We start from the raw sequence: 23474 nt of genomic DNA, 5'->3' as shown, positions 1-23474 counted from the left end.
AATTGAAACAGTATTTCTGCACACTGCAATCTTGAGAAGACCAGAGAAGGATCACTATTTCCAAAGGTATTTGAAGAAAGGAAGAGAAGACAGAAACTAAGACAGTTAGGCTTCCTAGATAAAAAGACAAGGGTGAGCAATTTACCTGGAATATCTTTGTAAAGTTGTGTTCCAGCTTTTACTTTTTCCCAGAGATGTCTGCCTAATTAAAACTATACCTCTCTTCTCTTTACCTTTATCCAGTAATTAAAATGCAAAAACAAGTCTTAAAGGTTACCAAATTTTTTTCAAAAGAATAATTGCAGGGTTTCAAGCTGCTTGTGCAGTTGGCAGAACTAAGGGAGAGGGTTTGGGGAGGTTGATGGGTAATTTGCACCCTTATTCAAAACACTGAGCCAGGACCGTCTCTCATGCATACATGTATATGCACATTCATGTATGAGGTACACACAGGCAAGAAATCACCATTTTCTTCTTGGAAAAACCCTGAGACTATCTTTGCAGGAGAAAGGCTTCAGGCTACAGCTACACATATTTATAGAGAGGGTGGGAGAAAAGAAAGAAAAAAAGTGGGGTTAGTGGAAGAAAAAAAGATACCAAAATAAAACAAAAGATGAAAATATAGTCATCAGTATTGTAGATGCTGATATGAGAACATTTTTGTTGCTCAAAATTGTATGCAAGTGTTGCTGTGGATCGTAACAGTGTATTACACATACCACCAAGTCACATCTCGAGCCCAAAAATAATTATTGAATAGAATCATCTACCTTGGGACCAGAGAAATAGTTCAGTGGATAACTTGCCTTGCATATAGCAGACCAGAGTTTAATCCCTTGTGTACCAATAGGAATGATTCCCAAGCACAGAACCAGGAATAAACCCTGAGCATAGTAGGGTGTGGTCTATTTGTGTCTAGCTCCCTCCCCAATTAAAGAAATTGAATGATAGACTGTCTAGCTCCCTCCCCAATTAAAGAAACTGAATGATAGATTACATTTAAAAATCTGTTAGCTTGAGAATGTGAAAGAAAAAGACACAGAAGATGGTGAGTCATTGAGAATAAAGGTTAGGGGAGCCAAAGCAACAAATTGGTGGCTCCCTGCTCTACATTGGGATGAATTGGCTTGGACGTTGTAGGCGGTGAGTCAGAGTGGTAGGATAAAAGGAAATAGGTCAGACTACACTGTAGAAGACTGGAGCATACACTCATGTCTATTCCAGGAGGAACATACCTTTCAGATCCCAAGTCTTCAGTACAATCACACACACATACACCCCCACACCCCCCCCACATTTTATGAATTAATTCTATAGAAATCACAGTGAAAAGGGACCAATTTTCACAAGTGGATCAAAGTTGTACCAACAAAGTTTTTATGAAAATCTAAAAATCTGATTTGTTACCACAAATGCAGAGACTGCGATTAGAAGAATCAAATCTTTGCATAAATGTACCAGAGCTTGGGTGAGGGCTAGTACCTCTAGCGGTTTTTTTTTTTTGTAACTGAAGGCCAACTATAAACATGTCTGTAGTCATGATGTTCTAATGAAGGTATTAATTTAAAAAAGCATTGACTTTTAGGAGAAGAAAATAAATAAAATGTTTTTCATGGCTTCATAAAGGAATAGGTCTAGCCCTCTCATACAAATAACAATAGAGTGGGAAGGTTGCACTGATGAAGGGGGGTGCACTTTTTATGACTGAAACCCAACTACAAACATGTTTGTAACCATGCTGCTTAAATATGAGATATTATTAAAAATAGAAATAACAATATATATGCAAAATAGGACTACTTTCCTATCAAGAAAGTCTCTTTGGAAAGGAAATCTATGGGCGACAGGAATTAAAAAAATGGACTCACTTTCAAAATTTCCAAATTGTGTTTATTTGGTTTTGGGCCATAGCTGGCATTTCTTATGCACCTTGCTATGCATTCAGGGATCATTTCTGATGGGCTCAGAAAGTGCCATCAGGCAGTAACCTTACACACTGAACTATCTCTCCAGGCCCACATTTTCCAATTTTTACAAAATTTGAGATTTTTATTTGCTAATTTTTATTTTATGATCATTTTCAGGTAAAAGCTATTTTTTGTAAAAATAAAAAACAAAAAAAAATAAAGGAACTCAACTTCCTCAATACTAAAGTCAATGAAATAAACTGAATTTCCTGTTTTTCCTTTCTATAGTGGGCATGGAGGTGTCTTGAAGAGAAACAAAGTTAGCAATTAAAATCTTTATTTAAAAGGAAACTACCAAAAAGCCTAGAAAACAACCAGTCAAAATCATAACCAAGAATGCTGTTTAGATTTAGGAAATATTTAAACTTCATACTCCCAAATTCATGCATTTTTCCTTCTGGATTTTTGGGCTCCACCTAATGTTGCTTAGGCTACTCCTTAGTTAGTGCTTGTGGATCATTCCCAGTAGAGATGGGAGACAGCATTTCCAGAGATGGAATCTGGATTCCTGCATGCAAAGCAAGTGGTCCAGCCCTTTGAGCTCATCCTCCAGCAGCTCTGAGGCATGTGGAAACTGCACAAAGCAAATTAAGTCCTTTGTAATTGGTAAAATTACCAATTTGTACTATTTTAAAACATAATGCCCCTAGCTATATCTTTGATTACATACATATCTGATAATGGGTATTTGAGTATTTGTTAGAATCACAGCACATATCATGACAATTTGAAAACAGGATGTACTTAATTTAGGCAGTTTCCAGAAAACTAACAATATGAAAAACAACAAGCCACTGGGGGTAACAAATTGAAGAATTATCGCATTTGATTTGAATGAGACACTAATTGAGATGAAAACAATATCACTTCAGAGAAAACATTTGAAATAGCACAGAACAGCACACACAAAAGTCAATTTGTTTATTGAAGAACAGAGATAAGTATAAGATGACACCTAGCTACTAACTTAAAACAAAGGTGTTTTCTCAACTTCCTCCTTCCTTAAACCTCTTCCTTTGATGTGTAAAAGTCCACTGGATAGATACTTCTCTTTATACAGAAGAGAAGTACAGAAGACAGGTACTTCTCTCCTCTCTTCTCTCTCTGTCTCTCTTCCACCTCCCCCTCTCTTTCTCCCCCTCCTTCCTCCACCCCCACCCCCCCGGTCTGGCTTTTGGCTCTTGCAGACACCAAGTGGGAGAAGCCAGAAGCCACTGACTCCATTACTCTTTCCTGAATGGCTTGGCTTATTATTTTTTCGCTGTTTCACAACTCATGGATTTTAGTTTTACATCAGAGTACTCCCCAAAAGCAATCAATCATTTTGGATTGCTTTCAGATATCAGATATTATATTAGGAATTCCCAAAGCCGTGAACCCTTTGGGTCAAGCAGAGAAGAGACAACCAAACCAGTAATGAGCATTATGATGCTCAAATTTATGCTTGTCTCACACTATGTCTTTATCAAACACTGGCTATATAAAACTTGTCAAACCCTGGCTATTATCTTCACTAGGACTGCATCACACTTGCTACCTAAAAAAAAAAACAACCTCTACCTCCTTGTTTGTTTTTGATTTTGTGACTTTTTCATCAAAAACTTTTTGTGAGAGAGTATGTGAAAGAGAAAGCATCTATGAGTCAATCTGAGAATTTAAGTGGTTATTTATTCCTTCAGTTTCCTGGCTTTCTGTTCCACTATTGCAAATTGATGGGTTTTTTTTTTTTTTTTTTTTGTGTGTGTGTGTGATACCAGAGATAAAATTCAGAACTTTGTACATGTAAAGACAACTACTCTGCCACTGAACCACATCCCTGGTACCTCTTTGCCCACAAAATTTTTTTTATTTTAATATTTTATTTTTGATCAAGGTGGATTATGTATCTTTCATAGTAATATTTTAGGTACATATTAACATTGAAACGGGGGAATTCCCACCACTGAAGTTGACCTCCCTCCCATTCCCAGTATTCATCCGATACCCCCCTCCCTTAACCCTCGGGCTACTAATATAAGTGATCCCCTCTGTATCTAGCTTATTGTAGGTTGGATATCTATTCTGTTGCTGTTGGCTTTGGATTTGGTGATTAAGTCTGATCATTTTTATTACTATTTAATGATCATACAGTTATTTGGACCTGGTACCCTCTGTTATTTGCCTCTCAATTTGAGTTATCTTAGAAAGTAAAGTCCTAGATCATTCTACCCCATTGCCTTCTCTGATAAACCAAGTAAGTCTGACAGATACTCTTCAAGATAAATGTTTTACATTTATATATAAAATAAAAAAAACCGAGATGTTACTTTATGCATTCTTCCTGTACTTTGAATTTTGCGCCTCATTAATACCTGGAAACCTTGACACGTTGAATAGACCTACTTTAGTTTATGAGGCCTGGAATTATATAGCATGGATGTGCTATGCTTTATAAAATATATTATTATGGTGATATGCATGTATTAAAGTTTTCTATAATAACTGAAAGGAAAATTTATATATGGTGAGTTTACATGCCATTCTGAAAAGGACAGAGTCAAGAGGTAAACAGAAGAGGTTGCCAGGTTCACTGCAAAGATTCAGCAATAGTAAATTTCTTGGTGTTGAGATTCTTCTGTAGCCTGTTTGTGGTAGTAGTTGCAATTTATACATAATGAAAAGTGCAAATATATACTTAGTTTCTGTAAAAAGTGTATTATTGAAAGTGAGAAGGATAAACATCTGGTTTTAACATTTCCCTTTAGCCTTTTTTCAAATATTTTATATCATGACTTACTATTTTACTTTTCCATTGGCTTTGTTTTATTATGTAGGTATTTGTTATATTGATAAAAATATTTAACTACTTATGAATTTCAATCACTACATTTCTGGGATCACTTATATTTAAGTATTTACTGGATATTTGAATTCACTGCTATATTTAATGATTATTTTGGGGGGATCACATCTGGCAGTGCTCTGGGCTTACTCCTGACTCTGTGCTTAGAAATTGCTCCTGGCAGGCTCAGGGACCATATGTGATGCTGGGATTCGAACCACCATTTGTCCTGGGTTGGCTGTGTGCGAGGCTGACACACTACTGCTGTGCTATCTTTCCGGCCCCTATTTTTTAAATAATTTTTATATCATTTTTTTCTTCCTGCCTTCTGTATCATTAATATTTTCCATGCATCTAACTTCCCATCTCTCTATGCTATTTCAAGATACTATTTCTAAAAGAGATGTTAGCTATAGTTTCCTTTCTTTTCCTTTTTTTGTTTTTAGATCACACTAAGAAGTGGTCAGGTATGTAAAACTTGTGCAACAGACCTTTGAGTTATCTCTCAAGTTCATTTATTAAAATGCACATATAAGTGCTCACTTCGACAGCACATATACTAAAATTGGAATGATACAGAGAAGATTAGCATGGCCCCTGCACAAGGATGACACTCAAATTCGTGAAGTGTTCCATATTTTTAAAAACAAAAAAAATGCACATATAAAAAAAGTTTTCAGTATTCCTTCCCACTTTTTTATATATATTTTTGAGGGCCACACGTGGCGACGCTCAGGGGTTACTCCTGGCTCAGAGCTCAGAAATTGCTCCTGGCAGGCTCAGGGGACCATATGGAATCCATGGATTGAACCTAGGTCCATCCTGGATCAGACACATGCAAGCCAAACCTCCTACCACTGTGCTATCTCTCTGGCCCACCTTCCCACTTTCTAACATATTTGGAACTGCTCCTTTTTGTGGCCCTTAAACTTAAAGCGAGCTTTCCTTCGAACTGTGATTTTTATATTTAAATAACCATCAGTTTCTTAGATTCTATGTCTATTCCCTGGGTTCATACTTCTTTTGTCTGTAGCATATCCATTATAATAAGTATCTATAGATAAAGATCAAATGTACCTTACACAATGGAAGAACTGATCCATACAATGGTGTTTGTCCCTTGTGGAAGGGAGGTGGGTATACTGGTGATGGGTGTAGTTTTATAATAGTGTACATGGGAAATCATGTTTAACAGTTTGTAAATTATGGAACCTCAATAAATAAAAAATTTAAGAAAGATCACATATGTCTTGAAAGTGGAAAAGTTCCATATTGTGATCATTCTAGAATATATTAGCAAATTATACATGTTGTCATTTATCCATGTCACTGTAGTGATAACTTTTAAGATTTTACCTTTTATTTATTTACTTTTGATTTTGGAGCCCTAGGGGCATTTCTTGGGGTTTAGTCCTGGCTCTGCATTCAGGAATCAATCCTGACTGTACATGGGAGAACAAATAGGATGTGGAGGATTAAACCTGGGTCAGCAATGTGCAAGGCAAATCCCTACCCATAGTATTATCATTCTGGTCCCTAAGATTTCACTTTAATTCCAGATATTCTCAATTTTATTTTTAAGTGTGTGGATTAACCTTATTTGAACCACTATTTGAAGCTAAGGACTTATATCTTCAATGAAATTTTATTTTATTGATTTTTAAAATGTATTTGTTTTATTATTTATATTTTAAATATATATTTGTTTTATTTTATTACAGATCTTTGAATAATGCTTCAGAAATTATTCCACTATATCTTCCACACCCCTCTCCTGCTACCAATTCTTATTAGACATATATGTCAGGTTTTCTCAACTCCGTGTGTGTGTGTGTGTGTGTGTGTGTTTGTGTGTGTGTGTGTGTGAGAGAGAGAGAGAGAGAGAGAGAAAGAGAGAGTGAGAGAGACAGAGACAGAGACACAGAGACAGAGAGAGAGAAAAGGAGAGAGAGTGGGAGAGATCCCTATGCTTGAATTAAGTTCTGGATAACTTCAGAATTATTATGTTAGTTCTTTTTGGGGTAAGTAATGTCTACTTATTCACCTGTTGATATTCTTTTGATTCAGTGACTTTATAATATTCCATATATAATTTTTATGTCTAATCCCCCACACCTATTTTTGGGGAAAGGGAATGCCTATTTTTTTTTAATGTCATCTCTACCTACTACTACCTTATGTTATGGTTTCATCTCATGACCACTCTAAATGTATTTAAATCTGTTTCAAAACAATTTTTTGTCAAACTCATCATAAAAGCTGGCTGGTAGTTTGTTCTGAAGAGGAGATTGTTATATCTTTTGCAAGTTCTTTTGTGGTTTCCCACACTTCATGTCTGGCCCCGTCTCATTTGTTCGCATCATTGTGGAATCTGTGGTTCCATGGCTATGTCAGGCTTCACTAAGGCAGTAGAGTCATCCCTTAGTTCCCAACCCAGATGCAGTTTTCTTGGGGCACCAGCTCCAGCCATTCTTCTTGGTTTCCATTGGGGAATGGGGACCTTTGGCTTCAAACAGTGACCAGGCTCCAGTTTCTTATCTTGCTTATGGCATTTTTAGTTCCCTTACTGGCAGCCTCTGAACTCATGGCTGAGAGAGTGAGCTATTGGCTGCAAGCCCACCTTTTTGCTCCAGTCCTGCTGTTGAATTTTAGAGTTCCAGAAATGCTTATCTCATGCTTGAGTTCATGCATGTCTCTTCACACTTTCTTTCTATATAGCTATACATTGAACAGAGGAAGTGTTTTGAAATGTAGCATTTGCCTTGCTGCCTTTTCAGAAGAACATGTGTTCTAACAAGGAAACAGCCTTCAATTACAAAGAATTGGTGTTGCTTGGGTAGTGCCAAACAATGGGAACCCAGGACATAGAATTCCTCTCCCCATCAGATATTATTTGTGTCCATGAACTGTATATAGTAATACTTATTTTCTTATCTCCCCAACAATAAGATCCATGGGTCATTTTCTATGAACTCTAATCCAAAAGTACTTTCCCAGTCTTTGTTTGAAGTCACACTTATGCCTTGATTATCACTGAGGGATATATGCTGCATATGATAAGCAGGTAGTGCCATTCCTGACGGTTCACTTTGCTCCAGGTGCTTTCTTTAGATTGTGGTTTATACATCACAAAGTCAGTGTATAAACTTGTCTAGGGAAAATCTGACGCAGATACTGTACAGCCACAAAGAAAAGGAGATTTTTACAGCTGTGCCCCAAAAAAGTCATTTAAAACAAAGTATTCTGGAGCTAGAGTAATAGTACAGAGGGTAGGGCATTTGTCTTGCATGTGACCGACCTGGATTCAATCCCCTTTTGGTCCTAAGCCTGCCAGGAGTGATTTCAGAGTAAGAGCCAGGAGTAACCCCTGAGTGCCACGGGGTGTGGCCCAAAACAAAACAAACAAACAAAAAACCAAAAACAGAGTATTCAGAACTGCTCAATCGAATAGAACAAAATTGGGTGCCATCATTGTCTTCCAAAGCCCCAGCAAGAAAGATAAACAAGAAACTTTCCTCTGGGTTCATTCAAAGAATTATAGACACACTGTAACTTTATCAATGAAAATTTATTGAATATATGCACTATACTAAACAGCATAAGAAAATTAAAGCAATATAACTCATACTTACTGTTCTAAAAGTACTTATAATTTTATTGGAGAGATGTACAGAGCCACGTGAAATGCCAAACAAGATGCCAACAAGAGGCTGGGCATATGTCTGACCACTGAAGATAGTTCCTTCAACCTAGATTCATTTTTCTGTAATTCTATATTCAACCTGGCTAGGTGAAAATAACTGCCTATAGATACCTTAGATACTATCTCTCTGGACCAGAGCTTGTTTGATCCTGGGAACCTCATATGGATGAGTGAGCACCTCTGGGGTTCACTCCTGAGCACAAACCAGAAGTAAACCCTGAGCAGAGGTGGGTATAACCAAATTACTATCCCTCACCAATATAAAATAAAAACTTTGTGTTTTGAGTTTATGAATTTTCTGTTTGAAGACAGTACCAGTATACTGACTATAGTTTTCATGAACGCATGATTAAAGGCCAAGTGTCAAGGAAATCTTGATATTAGTTAATATTAGAAAATTCTGTGCTTGGAGAACTTTTAAGTGCTACTATGCCTGTATGAAGATTAAACCTTGAAAGAGGTAAAGTTAGTCTAGGAAGATTTACCAAAGCGGAAGCACATGATCTGCATGAGGGAACCCCACTCACACAGTCCCTGTGCATAGCAGGATGTGGGCTCCCTCCACACAATAAACATGTATCCTACAGCTCTACTACTACCTATTCCTTCTCAATCTTGACATCTAAGAAAGTACAGAATAACTGCATGTACTATTTACTTTGGAGACAGTAAGCTCCTTAAAGGTAGACTCTTTAAATCTCAGTGACACTGCCTTGCACTAAGGAGATAGGCAAAAACTAGTCTGTGAAGAAATAAACACTGTGTTCAATCCTTTCCTAAATGAAGATAAGCCAAAACAATGACAAGTACACACATTTATATAATCAGATGTCAGTGAACATCTGGGAATATATGGGTGCTGGTGATCATCATCTGAGATAAAATAATTCATATTAAACATCCTCCAAAATGCCAAAAGTCAGATCTAATTGTGAACTCACTTGAGAAACAAAGAGAGTCCCAGGCTCAGGAGACATTACCCAGTTACTCTTAAATGTGAAATAATTGCAGTTATGTTAGGATCATACCTATATTTTGGCATTTCACTTACTAAAGGCAATCCACTGCTTATAATAATACCGTAACTATAGATGCATAGCTTTTCTGCGGGTAAGGATAATTATGTTTATTGCAATGTAAATTTACTTGTTTAGGGAGTCAAATCTGGTAGTTCTCAGGAGCTACTCTAGAATTTGTGGTTGGAATTTGCTCCTTGCAGAGCTCAGGGGAAACTTGGTGGAACAAGGTGGCTGTTTGCAAGGCCTTAATTCCCATACTATATAATCTCCAGCCCATCAATGTTAATTTTTTAAATCTTTAATTATTCTGAGACTTTCCAGTCATCAATAATTCTCTTATTTCCTGTATCTTAGCTGTATGTACACAGAGTTTTCCCATTTTTGAGGGTAAGTAGCTTCAGGTTAAGAAAAAAAAAATTATAGGGGCCAGAGAGAGCACAATGGTAAGGTGTTTGCCTTCCATGCAGCCAATCCAGGACCAGATGGTGGTTTGAATCCCAGCATCCCAGATGGTCCACTGAGCCTGCCAGGAGTAACCCGAGCTCTGCTGGGGGTGACACCCCCCCCCACAAAAAAGAAAAAAATTAGAAAAATACTATTCAAATATATAAAGTGTGGTTGTGATTAAAGATGATCAATTCTGCTTTATGACATTCTCTGTAAACCAAGATGACTAGTGAAATGACTTATGTGAGTTTAAGATTAAAAAAGGGAAGCATCCATTTAAAAGTTAAAACCATGAGAAAATTTATTGGATATAATACAAACTTTGGATAAATATCTGAAACACAGAATGTATCATAAAAGAGGCAATTTCAATCGACAAATTCAAGATGTAAAATTATGCTCTTGAAATAATAAAAGAAAACACTTGTTTGGAAGCAATCCTCAGTGAAATCTTAGTGCTGGATCAAACTTCCCTCTAAATACCCTCACCTTATAGCTAATTTTGAGCATAGTAAAAGCAAAGAAACACAGAGTGATTCAGATTTATGATTCAGAGAAGCAAATCATCTGGATTAGCTACACACCTTATATAAACTGCACAAAGATACAAAATTCAAAATTATTGGGTATATCCCAAAACAAGAACAACAACAAAAATTGTACTAAAATTTTTTCACTTCAAAAATTTGGAGAGGAGTTCCTCAAATAGCAGTGCAGAATAGAATCTGAGAACTCAGTGGTGCTTCAGTTCTGAGTTGCAGAAACCTCCAGTGGTGCTCAGAGGCCTCAAAAGCTGTTCCAGAACCTGGTGATGTTCAGGATCATATGGTTTAACCTAGGGCCATGCACATGCAAGGCATGCACTTTAATGCATGTAGTCTCTCTCTGGCTCCAGGATTAAAATAATATTTAAAAAATGATTTCTTTTGCATGTGCTGATCTGGGTTCATCTTTGCACCATATGTTTTCCTAAGCCCTTCTAGGAATAATCCCTGAGCACAGAGCTGGGACTAAACCCTCAGTACTGCAGGATGTGCATCTTCCACAAATATAATTGATCTAATCAATTTATTTTAAAAATATGTTTATATGGGCCAGAGATATAGTATAGCAGTAGGTACTTATACAAACCTAGGTTTAATCTTATACAGACAAAGTTTTTTCCTGAGCACTGCCAGGAGTGATCTTAGAGTTAAGAGCCAGAAGTAAACCCCGAGCATTGCCAGATATAGCCCCTAACCAAAATAAATACATAAAACATACTGTAATGATAGAATAATTGGTCTTAGTACTTGGAAAGTGAATGGTGGTGTTTGCTAGATTATGTGATAAAGGTGATGAACTAGGTATATGAGAAAAACTTTCTCCCTTTCTTTCCCTTTGATGTTGAGACGACCAGGGTCCTATCCATTCAATGGAGCTTAAGTATACTCTTGTTGTAGTACTCACTGAGGGCTACTCTATTTTTTTTTTGTTTTGTTTTTGTTTGTTTGTTTTTGGGTCACACCCGGCAGCGCTCAGGGGTTACTCCTGGCTCTATGCTCAGAAATCGCCCCTGGCAGGCACGGGGGACCATATGGGATGCCGGGATTCGAACCACCGTCTTTCTGCATGAAAGGCAAACGCCTTACCTCTATGCTATCTCTCCAGTCCCTGAGGGCTACTCTAGTGCTCATGTACATGTTGGCTGGGTTCACACACCTGACGGCAGTACTTTCTTCCTGGGTCTCTGGGACTCCAATGATTCTTAAGTTGTTTCTGTTGAGTTTACCAGAAGCTTTTATTTTCGTTTGTTCACATTCTTTGAATAATTTTTTCTGTTGTCTGTTTGTTTTAAGGCTCATTTCCAATCTCTTTTGTTGTATCTCCTCCCTTTTTTGTTTGTTTTTGAGCCACACCCAGTGACGCTCAAAGGTTTCTCCTGGCTATGTGCTCAGAAATCACTCCTGGATTGGGGGACCATAAGGGATGCTGGGAGATAGAATCGTAGTCCATCCTAGGCTAGCCTGTGCAAAGCAGACACCTAACTGCTTGCATCACCGCTCTGGCCCCTGTATCACCATATTGTTATGCATCTTATCTTCCAGCTCACTGATTCTGTCCTCAGCAGTTACTCTGTTGGAGAGGCTTTCCAGTGAGGCTTTCATTTTATCTACTGAGGTTTTCAGTCCTGTTATTTCAGTTTGGAGTTTTCTCATTTCTACTTTCATATCCTCTTGATTCTTATTTGTGGTTCATTCAATTCATTTCATACTTCCTTTAAGTTCTATGAGGATCCTCCATATTTCTTCTCTAAACTCCTTATCTGAGAGGCTGAATAGGTGGCTGGCACTTTTCAGGTCATCAGAACTGCCATCTTCATTTTCTTTGTATGGTGTTGGCCTGCGTTACTTCCCCCATTGTTGTGCTTGTAGTATGGTGTTTTCTACATGTTGTGTTGGGATTCAAGGACTAGAAGTGCACAGCCGCAGAGCAGTGGCCTCACTCTTGTTCTGCTCTTTGCAGAGTAAAGTGGGCTTGCTAGCATCAGTTACTTATTATTTATTTATTACTATTTATTTGCTTTTTTTAAAGTATTAGTTATTTAGGCATGATGCCTGGCATGAGAGTTTTTCCCCCATCATCATGGTTTTTGGAAGCTAAGCTGGCTGTCCAGCAAAAGCATTAATATGGACAAGAGAGGTTCATTACAGTCTTAGCAAATAGAGTGTTTACCATGTTGGGTAAATTTCAGTTATCAGTTTCTTTCTTTGTTTTATTTTATTTTTCAGCCACACCCAGTGATGCTCAGGAGTTACTCCTGGCTATGCGCTCAGAAATCGCTCCCGAATTGGGGGACCATATGGGACACCTGGGATTGAACTGCGGTCCATCCTAGGCTAGCGAGTGCAAGGCAGATGCCTTACGCCCTGTGCCACCTCTCCGACCCCATCAGTTTCTTTTTGTTTCTGACTTATCTACACGGTTGATTTCTGAAAGAGAGAATCACAACTCTTCTTTGTTGGTCCTTACTTCTGGGAGAAAGTGGGTTAGCAGAGATAGTAACAAGAAGCAACATATTAGAGCTTGGTGTTCCTTCTCAGAAAGGGTCCAAGGCTCTGAGTGCATATAGAGGGGTTTTCTCTATTGGACTTGGTCCTTCTAGACACCTTTTTTGGACTTTGGGAAGTTGTCATTGAGAATAGATGTGATATGAGGAGGCCACACTCCATAGGACACGAGAAACTCAGCTGACAGTTTTTTTCTTTGCCTTAGGAAGAACAAAAGATCACTTTCTTGATCTCTTCCCTTTTTCTTCTGATTCTTTTTTGTTTGTTTGCTTTTTGGACCACACCCAGTGATACTCAGGGGTTACTCCTGGCTATGGGCTCAGAAATCACTCCTGGCTTGGGGGACCATATGGGATGCCAAGGAATCGAACCATGATCTGTCCTAGGCTAGCATGGGGCAAGGCAGATGCCTTACCACTTGCGCCACTGCTCCAGCCCTCTTTTGTCTGTTTCTTACAACTATGGATGGGCAGAAACTGAAGGGCATGGAAGAGATTGAAGAAGCTCTTGTGCTGTTTGCTACCACTTTCTGAAGGTTCTGAGAGTAATCTGGGCCTGCAGATGCTTGACTCCAGTAATTACAGTGACTTAAGTTCAGTTCAGCACACAGGATAGAGTTTAACTAGTAAACTCCTGAGAGTATATTTGGGACCAGAGCTTAGATCCTGAAATGTTTTCACTTGATTTTGTTCTCTTTGTAGTTCCTGGTGGGTTCTCTGACAAAAGATCCATTAGCAATGGGAGATAAACTGGGCATTTTGTCCTTATCTTAGCTCTCAATCTGTTTGGCAAAGACCCAACTGATTAAATGTATGACTACATAGGAAGGTCCCAAGGAAAAAGGAGTATTTAAAGTCTGCAGCTAAAAATAAACTAAAAATAATGCATGTTCTATTTTTACTATCCTTCCCTACCCCACCGCTCCACAATAAATCTAAATGCAAACAAAGCTAATGCTGTTTCCTTTGAAAAATTAAGGTTCAGAAAAGTCATACACTTTGATGAAAATCATATAGAAGAGTTCATATTTTCTGTTTGATGGTTTGAGGAAAGATACAACTTTAAAAATGAGTACATTTCAACCTAGGTGAAACTATAAAAGTCAATCCAAGTTTTGTATTTGTAGTAAGTACATAAGGATTCTTATGATATAAAATGATGATACAGTTGATGGACTTTTTTATTGGGACACAATATTTGTATAGAAAATTGAAACTAAATGACTAACCAATAGACATACAAAAAGCTATACAAAGGAAACATTTCTTCTAATCATTAAACATCTTGGGGGGTCTAATACATAGTACAAATATCTCTCCCAAATAAATAAATATATATGGACTTAAGGCTAGTTCTGAATAACAGAGTGACTGTTGTCATGCACCTTTAAAATCACTTTATTTTTTCCTTTCACAATTTCTGAGTTAATTAGCACAAGTACTCTTACATCAACCCTGATTTATGTTAAACTCTGGCTAATAAAAGTGGTAGGAGAAAACGGCAGAAAAAACTTTGCTGACTCAGAAAGATCCAACAAGCTGCTTGTCACCCTCTGGCTGAAAAATATTTTTTCGAGTAACTGTCTGATTTCTTGTGTGAAACTGCAAGCTGAGACCCCACATATTACAAGTGACTAAATAATTTTAGTTATTAAGGAGTAGTAAAGTTTAAATAGAGACAGGCAAACCAGTTTTAAAATAACTGACCCCCAGAGAAGCAGAGAGATGATATCAGAGGTGGGGTGCTTGCCTTGCACATGCCTGACAGGGGTTTGATTTCTGGCACCCCATATGGTTCCCCAAGCCTGACAGGATTGGTACCTAAACACGAAGTCAAAAATAATCACTGAGTTCAATTGAGTACAAAATAAAAATACACCAATATTGTAGTTAGCACAAGTTTGCATCTTAGAAAAACTAGTTTTGAACTTGCTATTATATTAAATTAACATCAATATACTTTATATTAATTGTATTATATTGATATTAAACTAATATTAAACATCATTTTATTTCTACAAATAAGAAGTGCTGTTGGGGCCGGAGTGGTAGCACAGGCGTTTGCCTTGTACATGGCTGACCCAGGACAGATGTGAGTTTGATCCCTGGCATCCCATGCGGTCCCCCAAGCCAGGAATGATTTCTGAGAGTAGAGCCAGGAATAACCCCTGAGCACCTCTGGGTGTGGGCCCACAAAAATGAAGTGCTGTTATACTAAAAACCCATAGTTTTCCTTTGCTAGAAACTTCCAAATGGACATTTGGATTCCGGTGGACACCACAACTGTTTTTGGCTCTGAGGTTAAAGGAATGAACTGTCCCATTCATGCCAGGTTACTTCAGTGAGAACATGTTAATGAGATGCTTTTAGCATATGCCAAAAACAGTATCTTGGAAGCTGCTGAGGTCTTTGAAAATACATAAAAACTTTTTATCATTTTAGAATACTTTATGAAATAGTTTATAAAACTGTATTAAGTACAAACAGTATTGCATATATTCAAAATCATGATACATTGAAAAAGGGTAAAGTATTGAAACTTCATATGTGGTAATTCTTTAATTATCTGTGGTCTGTTTTCTTTTTCCTTTCAACTTTTTTTTAATAAATAAATAATTCAATTGAATCACCTTGATATAAACAGTTACAAAGTTGTTCATAATGAATTTCAGTCATACAATGTTCATCACCCTTCAGAGTGTATATTTTCTATCACTAATATCCCTAGTTTTCCTCCTGTCCTCCTGTCTGTCTCTGTGGCAGATACTTTTCTTTTCTCTCTGTCTTCCATTTTTTCCTTTTAGACACTTTGGTTTGCAATATTGTTACTTACTGGTCAATATGCATATAACTTTATTTCCTTTTAGCACCCAGTTCTTGTCCAGAGTGATCCTTTCAAGTATAGGCCAGTCATACCTCCACCCCAGACCTCAGATAAAGGATTTCAGTCTCTGTTCTTTACTGATCAACCATATGGTACACTAGGCTGGGTTGGGAGGAAGGAGATCATGCACAAGGGGAAATAGTGGAGGGAAGCTGACATTCTGTGGAGGCATTTTATGCATAAACTCTTCATTATAATACTGTCAATCATATGACCTAAAATAAAATTTAAAAATAAATTAAAAATATTAATAATCATGAAATTAATATTGGTTTTCTTTAGCTCTCACTGTTTGCAGATGACATGATACTCTACTTAGAAAACCCTAAAGACTCTACCAAAAAGCTTCTAGAAACAATAGACTCATATAGCAAGGTGGCAGGCTACAAAATTAACACACAAAAATCAATGGCCTTTCTATATACCAATAGTAATAAGGAAGAAATAGACATTAAGAAAACAACCCCTTTCACAACAGTGCCACAGAAACTCAAATAACTTGGAATCAACTTGACTAAAAATGTGAAGGACCTATACAAAGAAAACTATAAAACTCTGCTCCAAGAAATAAGAGAGGACACACGGAAATGGAAACACATACCCTGCTCATGGATTGGCAGGATTAACATCATTAAAATGGCAATACTCACCAAGGCATTATACAGATTTAATGCGATCCCTCTAAAGATACCCATGACATTCTTCAAAGAAGTGGATCAGGCACTTTTGAAATTCGTTTGCAACAATAAACACCCTAGAATAGCTAAAGCAACCATTGGGAAAAAGAATATGGGAGGAATTACTTTCCCCAACTTTAAACTTTACTACAAAGCAATAGTTATCAAAACAGCATGGTATTGGAATAAGGACAGGCCCTCAGATCAGTGGAATAGGCTTGAATACTCAAAATGTTCCCCAGACATACACTCACCTAATGTTTGATAAAGGAGCAAGAAATCCTAAATGGAGCAAAGAAAGCCTCTTCAACAAGTGGTGTTGGCACAACTGGCTAGCCACTTGCAAAAAATTGAACTTAGACCCCCAGCTAACATCATGTATGAAGGTAAAATCCAAATGGATTAAAGACCTTGATATCAGACCCGAAACCATAAGATATATAGAACAACACATAGGCAAAACACTCCAGGACATTGAGACTACAGGCATCTTCAAGGAGGAAACTGCACTCTCCAAGCAAGTGAAAGCAGAGATTAACAGATGGGAATATATTAAGCTGAGAAGCTTCTGCACCTCAAAGGAAATAGTGCCCAGGATACAGGAGCCACCCACGGAGTGGGAGAAACTATTCACCCAATACCCATCAGATAAGGGGCTAATCTCCAAAATATACAAGGCACTGACAGAAATTTACAAGAAAAAAACATCTAATCCCATCAAAAAATGGGGAGAAGAAATGGACAGACACTTTGACAAAGAAGAAATACAAGTGGCCAAAAGACACATGAAAAAATGCTCCACATCACTAATCATCAGGGAGATGCAAATCAAAACAACTATGAGGTACCACCTCACACCACAGAGAATGGCACGCATCACAAAGAATGAGAATAAACAGTGTTGGCGGGGATGTGGAGAGAAAGGAACTCTTATCCACTGCTGGTGGGAATGCCATCTAGTTCAACCTTTATGGAAAGTGATATGGAGATTCCTCCAAAAACTGGAAATCGAGCTCCCATACGATCCAGCTATACCACTCCTAGGAATATACTCTAGGAACACAAAAATACAATACAAAAACCCCTTCCTTACACCTATATTCATTGCAGCACAATTTACCATAGTAAGACTCTGGAAACAACCAAGATGCCCTTCAACAGACGAATGGCTAAAGAAACTGTGGTACATATACACAATGAAATATTATGCAGCTGTCAGGAGAGATGAAGTCATGAAATTTTCCTATACATGGATGTACATGGAATCTATTATGCTGAGTGAAATAAGTCAGAGAGAGAGAGAGAGAAAAACGCAGAATGGTCTCATTCATCTATGGGTTTTAAGAAAAATGAAAGACATTCTTGCAATAATAATTTTCAGACACAAAAGAGAAAAGAGCTGGAAGTTCCAGCTCACCTCAGGAAGCTCACCACAAAGAGTGATGAGTTTAGTTAGAGAAATAACTACATTTTGAACTGTCCTAATAATGATAATGTATAAGTGAAATAGAAAGCCTGTTTAGAGTACAGGTGGGGGTCGGGTGGGGAGGAGGGAGATTTGGGACATTGGTGATGGGAATGCTGCACTGGTGAAGGGAGTTGTTCTTTAGATGACAGAAACCCAACCACATTCATATTTGTAATAAAGGTGTCTAAATAAAGATATTAATTAAAAATTCAACTTCAGAAGTTAGGAAAAATATTTTGTAATAAAATTATAAATAAACTGTCTTAAAAACAGAAAAAAAAGGATGGTGTTGAATTTAACTTCAAACAACAGACCTAAATAAAGACTTCTGAGCCTTTATCTAGACATTTAGATGTGACTAAAAATAAGTCTATATAATAAGGAAATAGAGGACGAGTAGAAAGGAAGAAGATATTGAACAGGAACATGATCAAGATGAACTACTGTATAGGCTGGGGATGTGGCTCAGTAGTAGAAAACTTACCTTGCATGTGTGAGACCCTGGATTTAATTCTTAATGCTATCCTCTATCTTACCCTCTTCAAAAAATATACAAAATGAATTTTTTTAAAGTCTGATTCTTACCAGCAAGCTTTCTGAGATTCTGCATAATGTCATAGAACTGACATTAATGGCTCTAAATTAAAGAAGCTGATATTAGTATAACCTCTTTGGTTATCCAGAATCAAAGGGGGTACTGGCTCTAAGACACTTAGATGCCCCCAAACTCTTCTCTCTAGTGTGGCTGATTATATGTTTGCCTCTGTTGACTGAGTTAAGTTTGCATGAAATTTTTGTCAGTGTTTTCAAATCACTGAGTCTATTCTTTCCTTCTGATTCAGAAAGCAGGAAATGTCTTTCCTGTGTTACAGTCACAGAGAAGTCCCCATGGGCTCCAGGGGGCTTGCATCTTCCAGTTCCTGTTTCTGGTTTCTAACTGTTTATTCTATATTTGGTAATGGCTGGTCTGCTGTGGGCTGTTTTGGATTTGGTTTTAATAAGATAACCTGGAGTCACAGAGTGGAGATCTAAAGCAATCTTATTTTTCCAGGAAGCAACGTGCTGACCTTTCAAGATCTGGTCTATTTTATTGAGTGTGTTGAGTTTATGAATAGTGTTGTTTATAGCAGAGTTAGGTGTTTACATGACTGATCCTTGAGAGTACATGACTGTACAGGAATGGGATGCATTCACTCTCCTGGTTTACAATGAGCTTGTATTTGTTTCTTACATGGACTGATCCAATCTAAGGAATGTGCTTTTACACATGTTCTTATTCCATTAGCAGCCTTGAAAATAGCTACTTGCTTAAGAATGAATAAATATTTTTCAGATGACTAAGAGAAGAGTGTTGGTTTTAATTCTTTTATATCAAAAACGGGAAAGAGAATTAATGAGATAATATAGCAGGTAAGGCACTTGCCTTGCAGGCCAAGTGGGTTCATTTCCCACTATCCCATCTTTGTGCCCAGAGCCCTCCCTACCAGGGGCTGAGCACAGAGGCTTGAGTAAGACCTGAGCACTACTGGGTGTGGAACAAACACAAAACAGAGAAGAAGGTGGTGGGGAGGAAAAGAGGGAGAAAAAGGAGTAGGAGAAAGAGTAAGAGAAAAGAAGAAGAAAAGGAGAAGTGGAGGAGATGAAGATTAAAAGAAGAAAAAGAATCAATGACCCATTGGCTGATATAATAAATTTCTTTAAATTCCTCTATTTTCAAAATTTTGGTTATACTTAACCAATTTGAATACAACCTTTTAGGAATAAACTGTTATTTTGATAAGTGCCATTTTTTATTGGAAGAAGCAATTTATAAAATAATAAAAAAGCTATTGGATTACTATTTTCTCATAACATAATGATCTTTTAAACCTACTTTGGATTTTGTGTTAATGTTTTCAAACTCTGGTAATTAACTTGTTTTGTAAATAAGGAGTAATTTCACTTTCATTTCACAAACAGAAAATCAAGGTATAAGAATTATCAACTGTTGCAATATAACTTTGAAAATGTGAAAGGAATTTGAGCTTCACAAAGAATTATTTATTTATAAACAATCAAACTAAGATTTTAAGATATTAAAGAAAACTTCCATTTATACATATGAACACTGTATAGGATGGTTTTACTTTCTTTAGCAAGTATATAATATTTAATTATTTAATGCTTACTCTAAGTTGAAAGCTTAAATATCAAATATAACACAGGTAATTTTTGAAATCTAATATTAAAATTTTAATTTAATTTAATTTAATAAATTCAGAAAATTAATTCTTTAACTTTGTGTCTCACAAATCCAAATTTGGTCATACAATCTTTATTTTTATAATGCTTACAGCATAATCCACAGTAGCCAACATTGGAGATTTGATTGGCAGTGGTCTTCTAAATACATCTCAATATTTAGACTAATAAGAGGATCATAAATCTTATTTAGTTCTAGAATCAATGGTTCAGGATTGGAAGGTCAAATTGCCCATAAGGTAGCATAAGGCTTTCTCCCTTGGGGAAACTTTAGAGTAGAGGTTCTCATGTATCCTTGAAGGTCTCTTCCTCTATCACCTCAAGGTTCAAGGCAAAGAGACTCACTATAGGTAGATTCAGGATCCACCGTGCTTAAAGTCAATATGCAGCAAAGGAACTAATATCTCTTGTAACTCAATATACACCATCATTCATGGTACCTGGTACCTTATTCTATACAAATGCCACCATAATTATAGAGTCCTGTGGTATGGGTTCCTATAAGGCACTTATCATACTTTCATCCCAAATATATTTGACCAACTACAAGTTACTTACACAATAAGCAATATTGCCTACTAACCGTGGTCAACATTTATCAGGTCTCCTGGGAAACTGAGCAATATAATATAGATAAAAGTCAAATTCTTCTGCAGAAAGGGAGTGATCCTGTGAGCACTTTATATTTTGCAGTGTTACAAGTCTTAAATCAATCGTGTTATCATTTTCTATCCTCATCTGGTACTTCCACCTCTGGCTCTTTCCCTGTATAACTCCATCTGGTTCTCTAATTTTTAATACAATCATTACCATTTCTCTTATTTATCCCAAGTAATTTGTCCCTCCTCTCTTCTCCTCTGTGCCTCGTGGAAACCACCACTAAAGAATAATACAACCCTTTATGAAAACCAGTTTTCCTAGTATTCTTCTAGAAATGGACTTAGTTATATAGGATTCAAAGAATGAAGGCCCTTTTGGGGTCAGATATATAAAACAGCAAATAAGAAGTTGCCTTGTGGGGCCGGAGAGATAGCACAGTGGCATGTTTGCCTTGCGAGCAGATGTCCCAGGACCAAAGGTGGTTAGTTCAAATCCTGGCGTCCCATATGGTCCCCCGTGCCTGCCAGGAGCTATTCCTGAGCAGATAGCCAGGAGTAACCCTTGAGCACAACCGGGTGTGGCCCAAAAAACAAAAAACAAAAAAGAAGTTGCCTTGCAAACATCTACTTTGAGTTCAATCCAGGGTACCCTATATGGTCCCCTGAGCACTGCCAGCAGTGATCCCTAAGCACAAAATTGGAAGTAAGCGCTAGCACTGAAGGATATTATTCACCCCCTCCCCCCCCAAAAAAAGGCAAAGTAGGCTCTCAAAGAATGGTGCCTTGCACTTGCCTTGTATGTGGCAGAGACAATTGGATCCTCAGCATCACCAGAAGAAATCATTGAGGACAGAATCAGAAGTAAGCCCTGGGAACAGCTGGGTTACTTGATACCCGCCCTCCAAAATCATACATATTAAGGAAAATATCTGCTAGTTTAAGACTGAGGAATAAAAGAATACAGAAGAATATATCAGTCCTCCCCCCACAAAAAAAATCTCAATTTTGAGTGTATGGTGTTCATAAGAAAACATCTAACTGAGATATGTTTTATTTAAGATGGGATAAAATATATTTATAAATAAAATCATAATAAATAAATATTATAATAAACAATATATTATTAATATAATAATAAATAAATATAATACATAAATTTATTTTTATTAATATATTTATTTAAACACCTTGATTACAAATATGATTATAGTTGGGTTTCAGTCATGTAAAGAACACCCCCCCTTCACAGTGCAACATTCCCATCACCACTGTCCCAAATCTCCCCCCTCCCCATCCCAACCCCACCTGTTTTCTAGACAGGCTTTCTACTTCCCTCATTTCATTCACATTGTTAGGATAGTTCTCAATGTAGTTATTTCTCTAACTGCACTCACCATTCTTTGTGGTGAGCTTCATGTAGTAAGCTGGACCTTCCAACCCTCCTCTCTTTGTCTCTGAGAATTATTGCAAAAATGTCTTTTATTTTTCTTAAAACCCATAGTTAGTGAGATTATGCTGCATATCTATCTCTCTCCCTTTGACTTATTTCACCCAGCGTAATAGAGTCCATGTACATCCATGTATAGGAGAATTTTATGACTTCATCTCTCCTGACAGCTGCATAATATTCCATTGTGTATATGTACCACAGTTTCTTTTAGCCATTCATCTCTTGAAGGGCATCTTGGTTGTTTCCAGAGTCTGGCTATTGTAAATAGCAAGCAATGAATATAGGTATGAGGAAGAGATTTTTTGTCTTGTATTTTTGTGTTCCTAGAGTATATCACTAGGAGTGGTATAGCTGGATCATATGGGAGCTCAATTTCCAGTTTTTGGAGGAATCTCCATATCACTTTCCATAAAGGTTGGACTAGACGGCATTCCCACCAGCAGTGAATAAGAATTTCTTTCTCTCCACATCCCCGCCAGCATTGCTTGTTCTCATTCTTTGTGATGTGCGCCAATCTCTGTGCTGTGAGATGGTACCTCATAGTTGTTTAGATTTGCATCTCTCTGATGATTAGTGATGTGGAGTATTTTTTTATGTGCCTTTTGGTCATTTGTATTTCTTCTTTGACAAAGTGTTCATTTCTTCTCCCCATTTTTTGATAGGATTAAATTTTTTTTTCTTGTAAAGTTCTGTCTGTGCCTTGTATGTTTTGGATATTAGCCCCTTATGGAGCTTCCTCAATAAGTGCTGTTGACACAACAGGTTAGCCACTTGCAGAAAAGGGAACTCAGACCCCCAGCTAACACCATGTATGAAGGTAAAATCCAAATGGATTAAAGACCTTGATATCAGACCTGAAACTATAAGGTATATAGAACAACACATATGAAAAACACTCCATGACATTGAGACTAAAGGCATCTTTAAGGAGGAAACAGCACTCTCCAAACAAGTGGAAGCAGAGATAAACAGATGGAAATATATTAAGCTGAGAAGCTTCTGCACCTCAAAGGAAATACTACCTAGGTACAAGAGCCACCCACTGAGTGGGAGAAACTATTCACTCAATACCCATCAGATAAGGGGCTAACATCCAAAATATACAAGGCACTGACAGAACTTTACAAGAAATTTATTCATATTATATAT

At 37.3% G+C, this 23474-nt stretch overlaps 1 protein-coding gene and 1 non-coding gene across 2 annotated transcripts in view; one reads left to right on the top strand and one right to left on the bottom strand.

The window, feature by feature from the left end:
• The window catches only part of LRRC8C (leucine rich repeat containing 8 VRAC subunit C), a 93351-nt gene that overhangs the window by 12999 nt on the left and 56878 nt on the right, over nt 1-23474 (bottom strand). The window lies entirely within an intron of this gene.
• Nucleotides 5324-5430, top strand: LOC126008253 (U6 spliceosomal RNA). The gene has a single exon (XR_007495593.1). It is a non-coding gene; the product is annotated as a U6 spliceosomal RNA (small nuclear RNA).

The sequence above is a fragment of the Suncus etruscus genome, chromosome 4, assembly GCF_024139225.1.
Source record: "Suncus etruscus isolate mSunEtr1 chromosome 4, mSunEtr1.pri.cur, whole genome shotgun sequence".
Taxonomy (NCBI): domain Eukaryota; kingdom Metazoa; phylum Chordata; class Mammalia; order Eulipotyphla; family Soricidae; genus Suncus; species Suncus etruscus.
The sequence above is the reverse complement of the archived record's forward strand: the minus strand, read 5'-3'. Positions and strand labels throughout refer to the sequence as shown.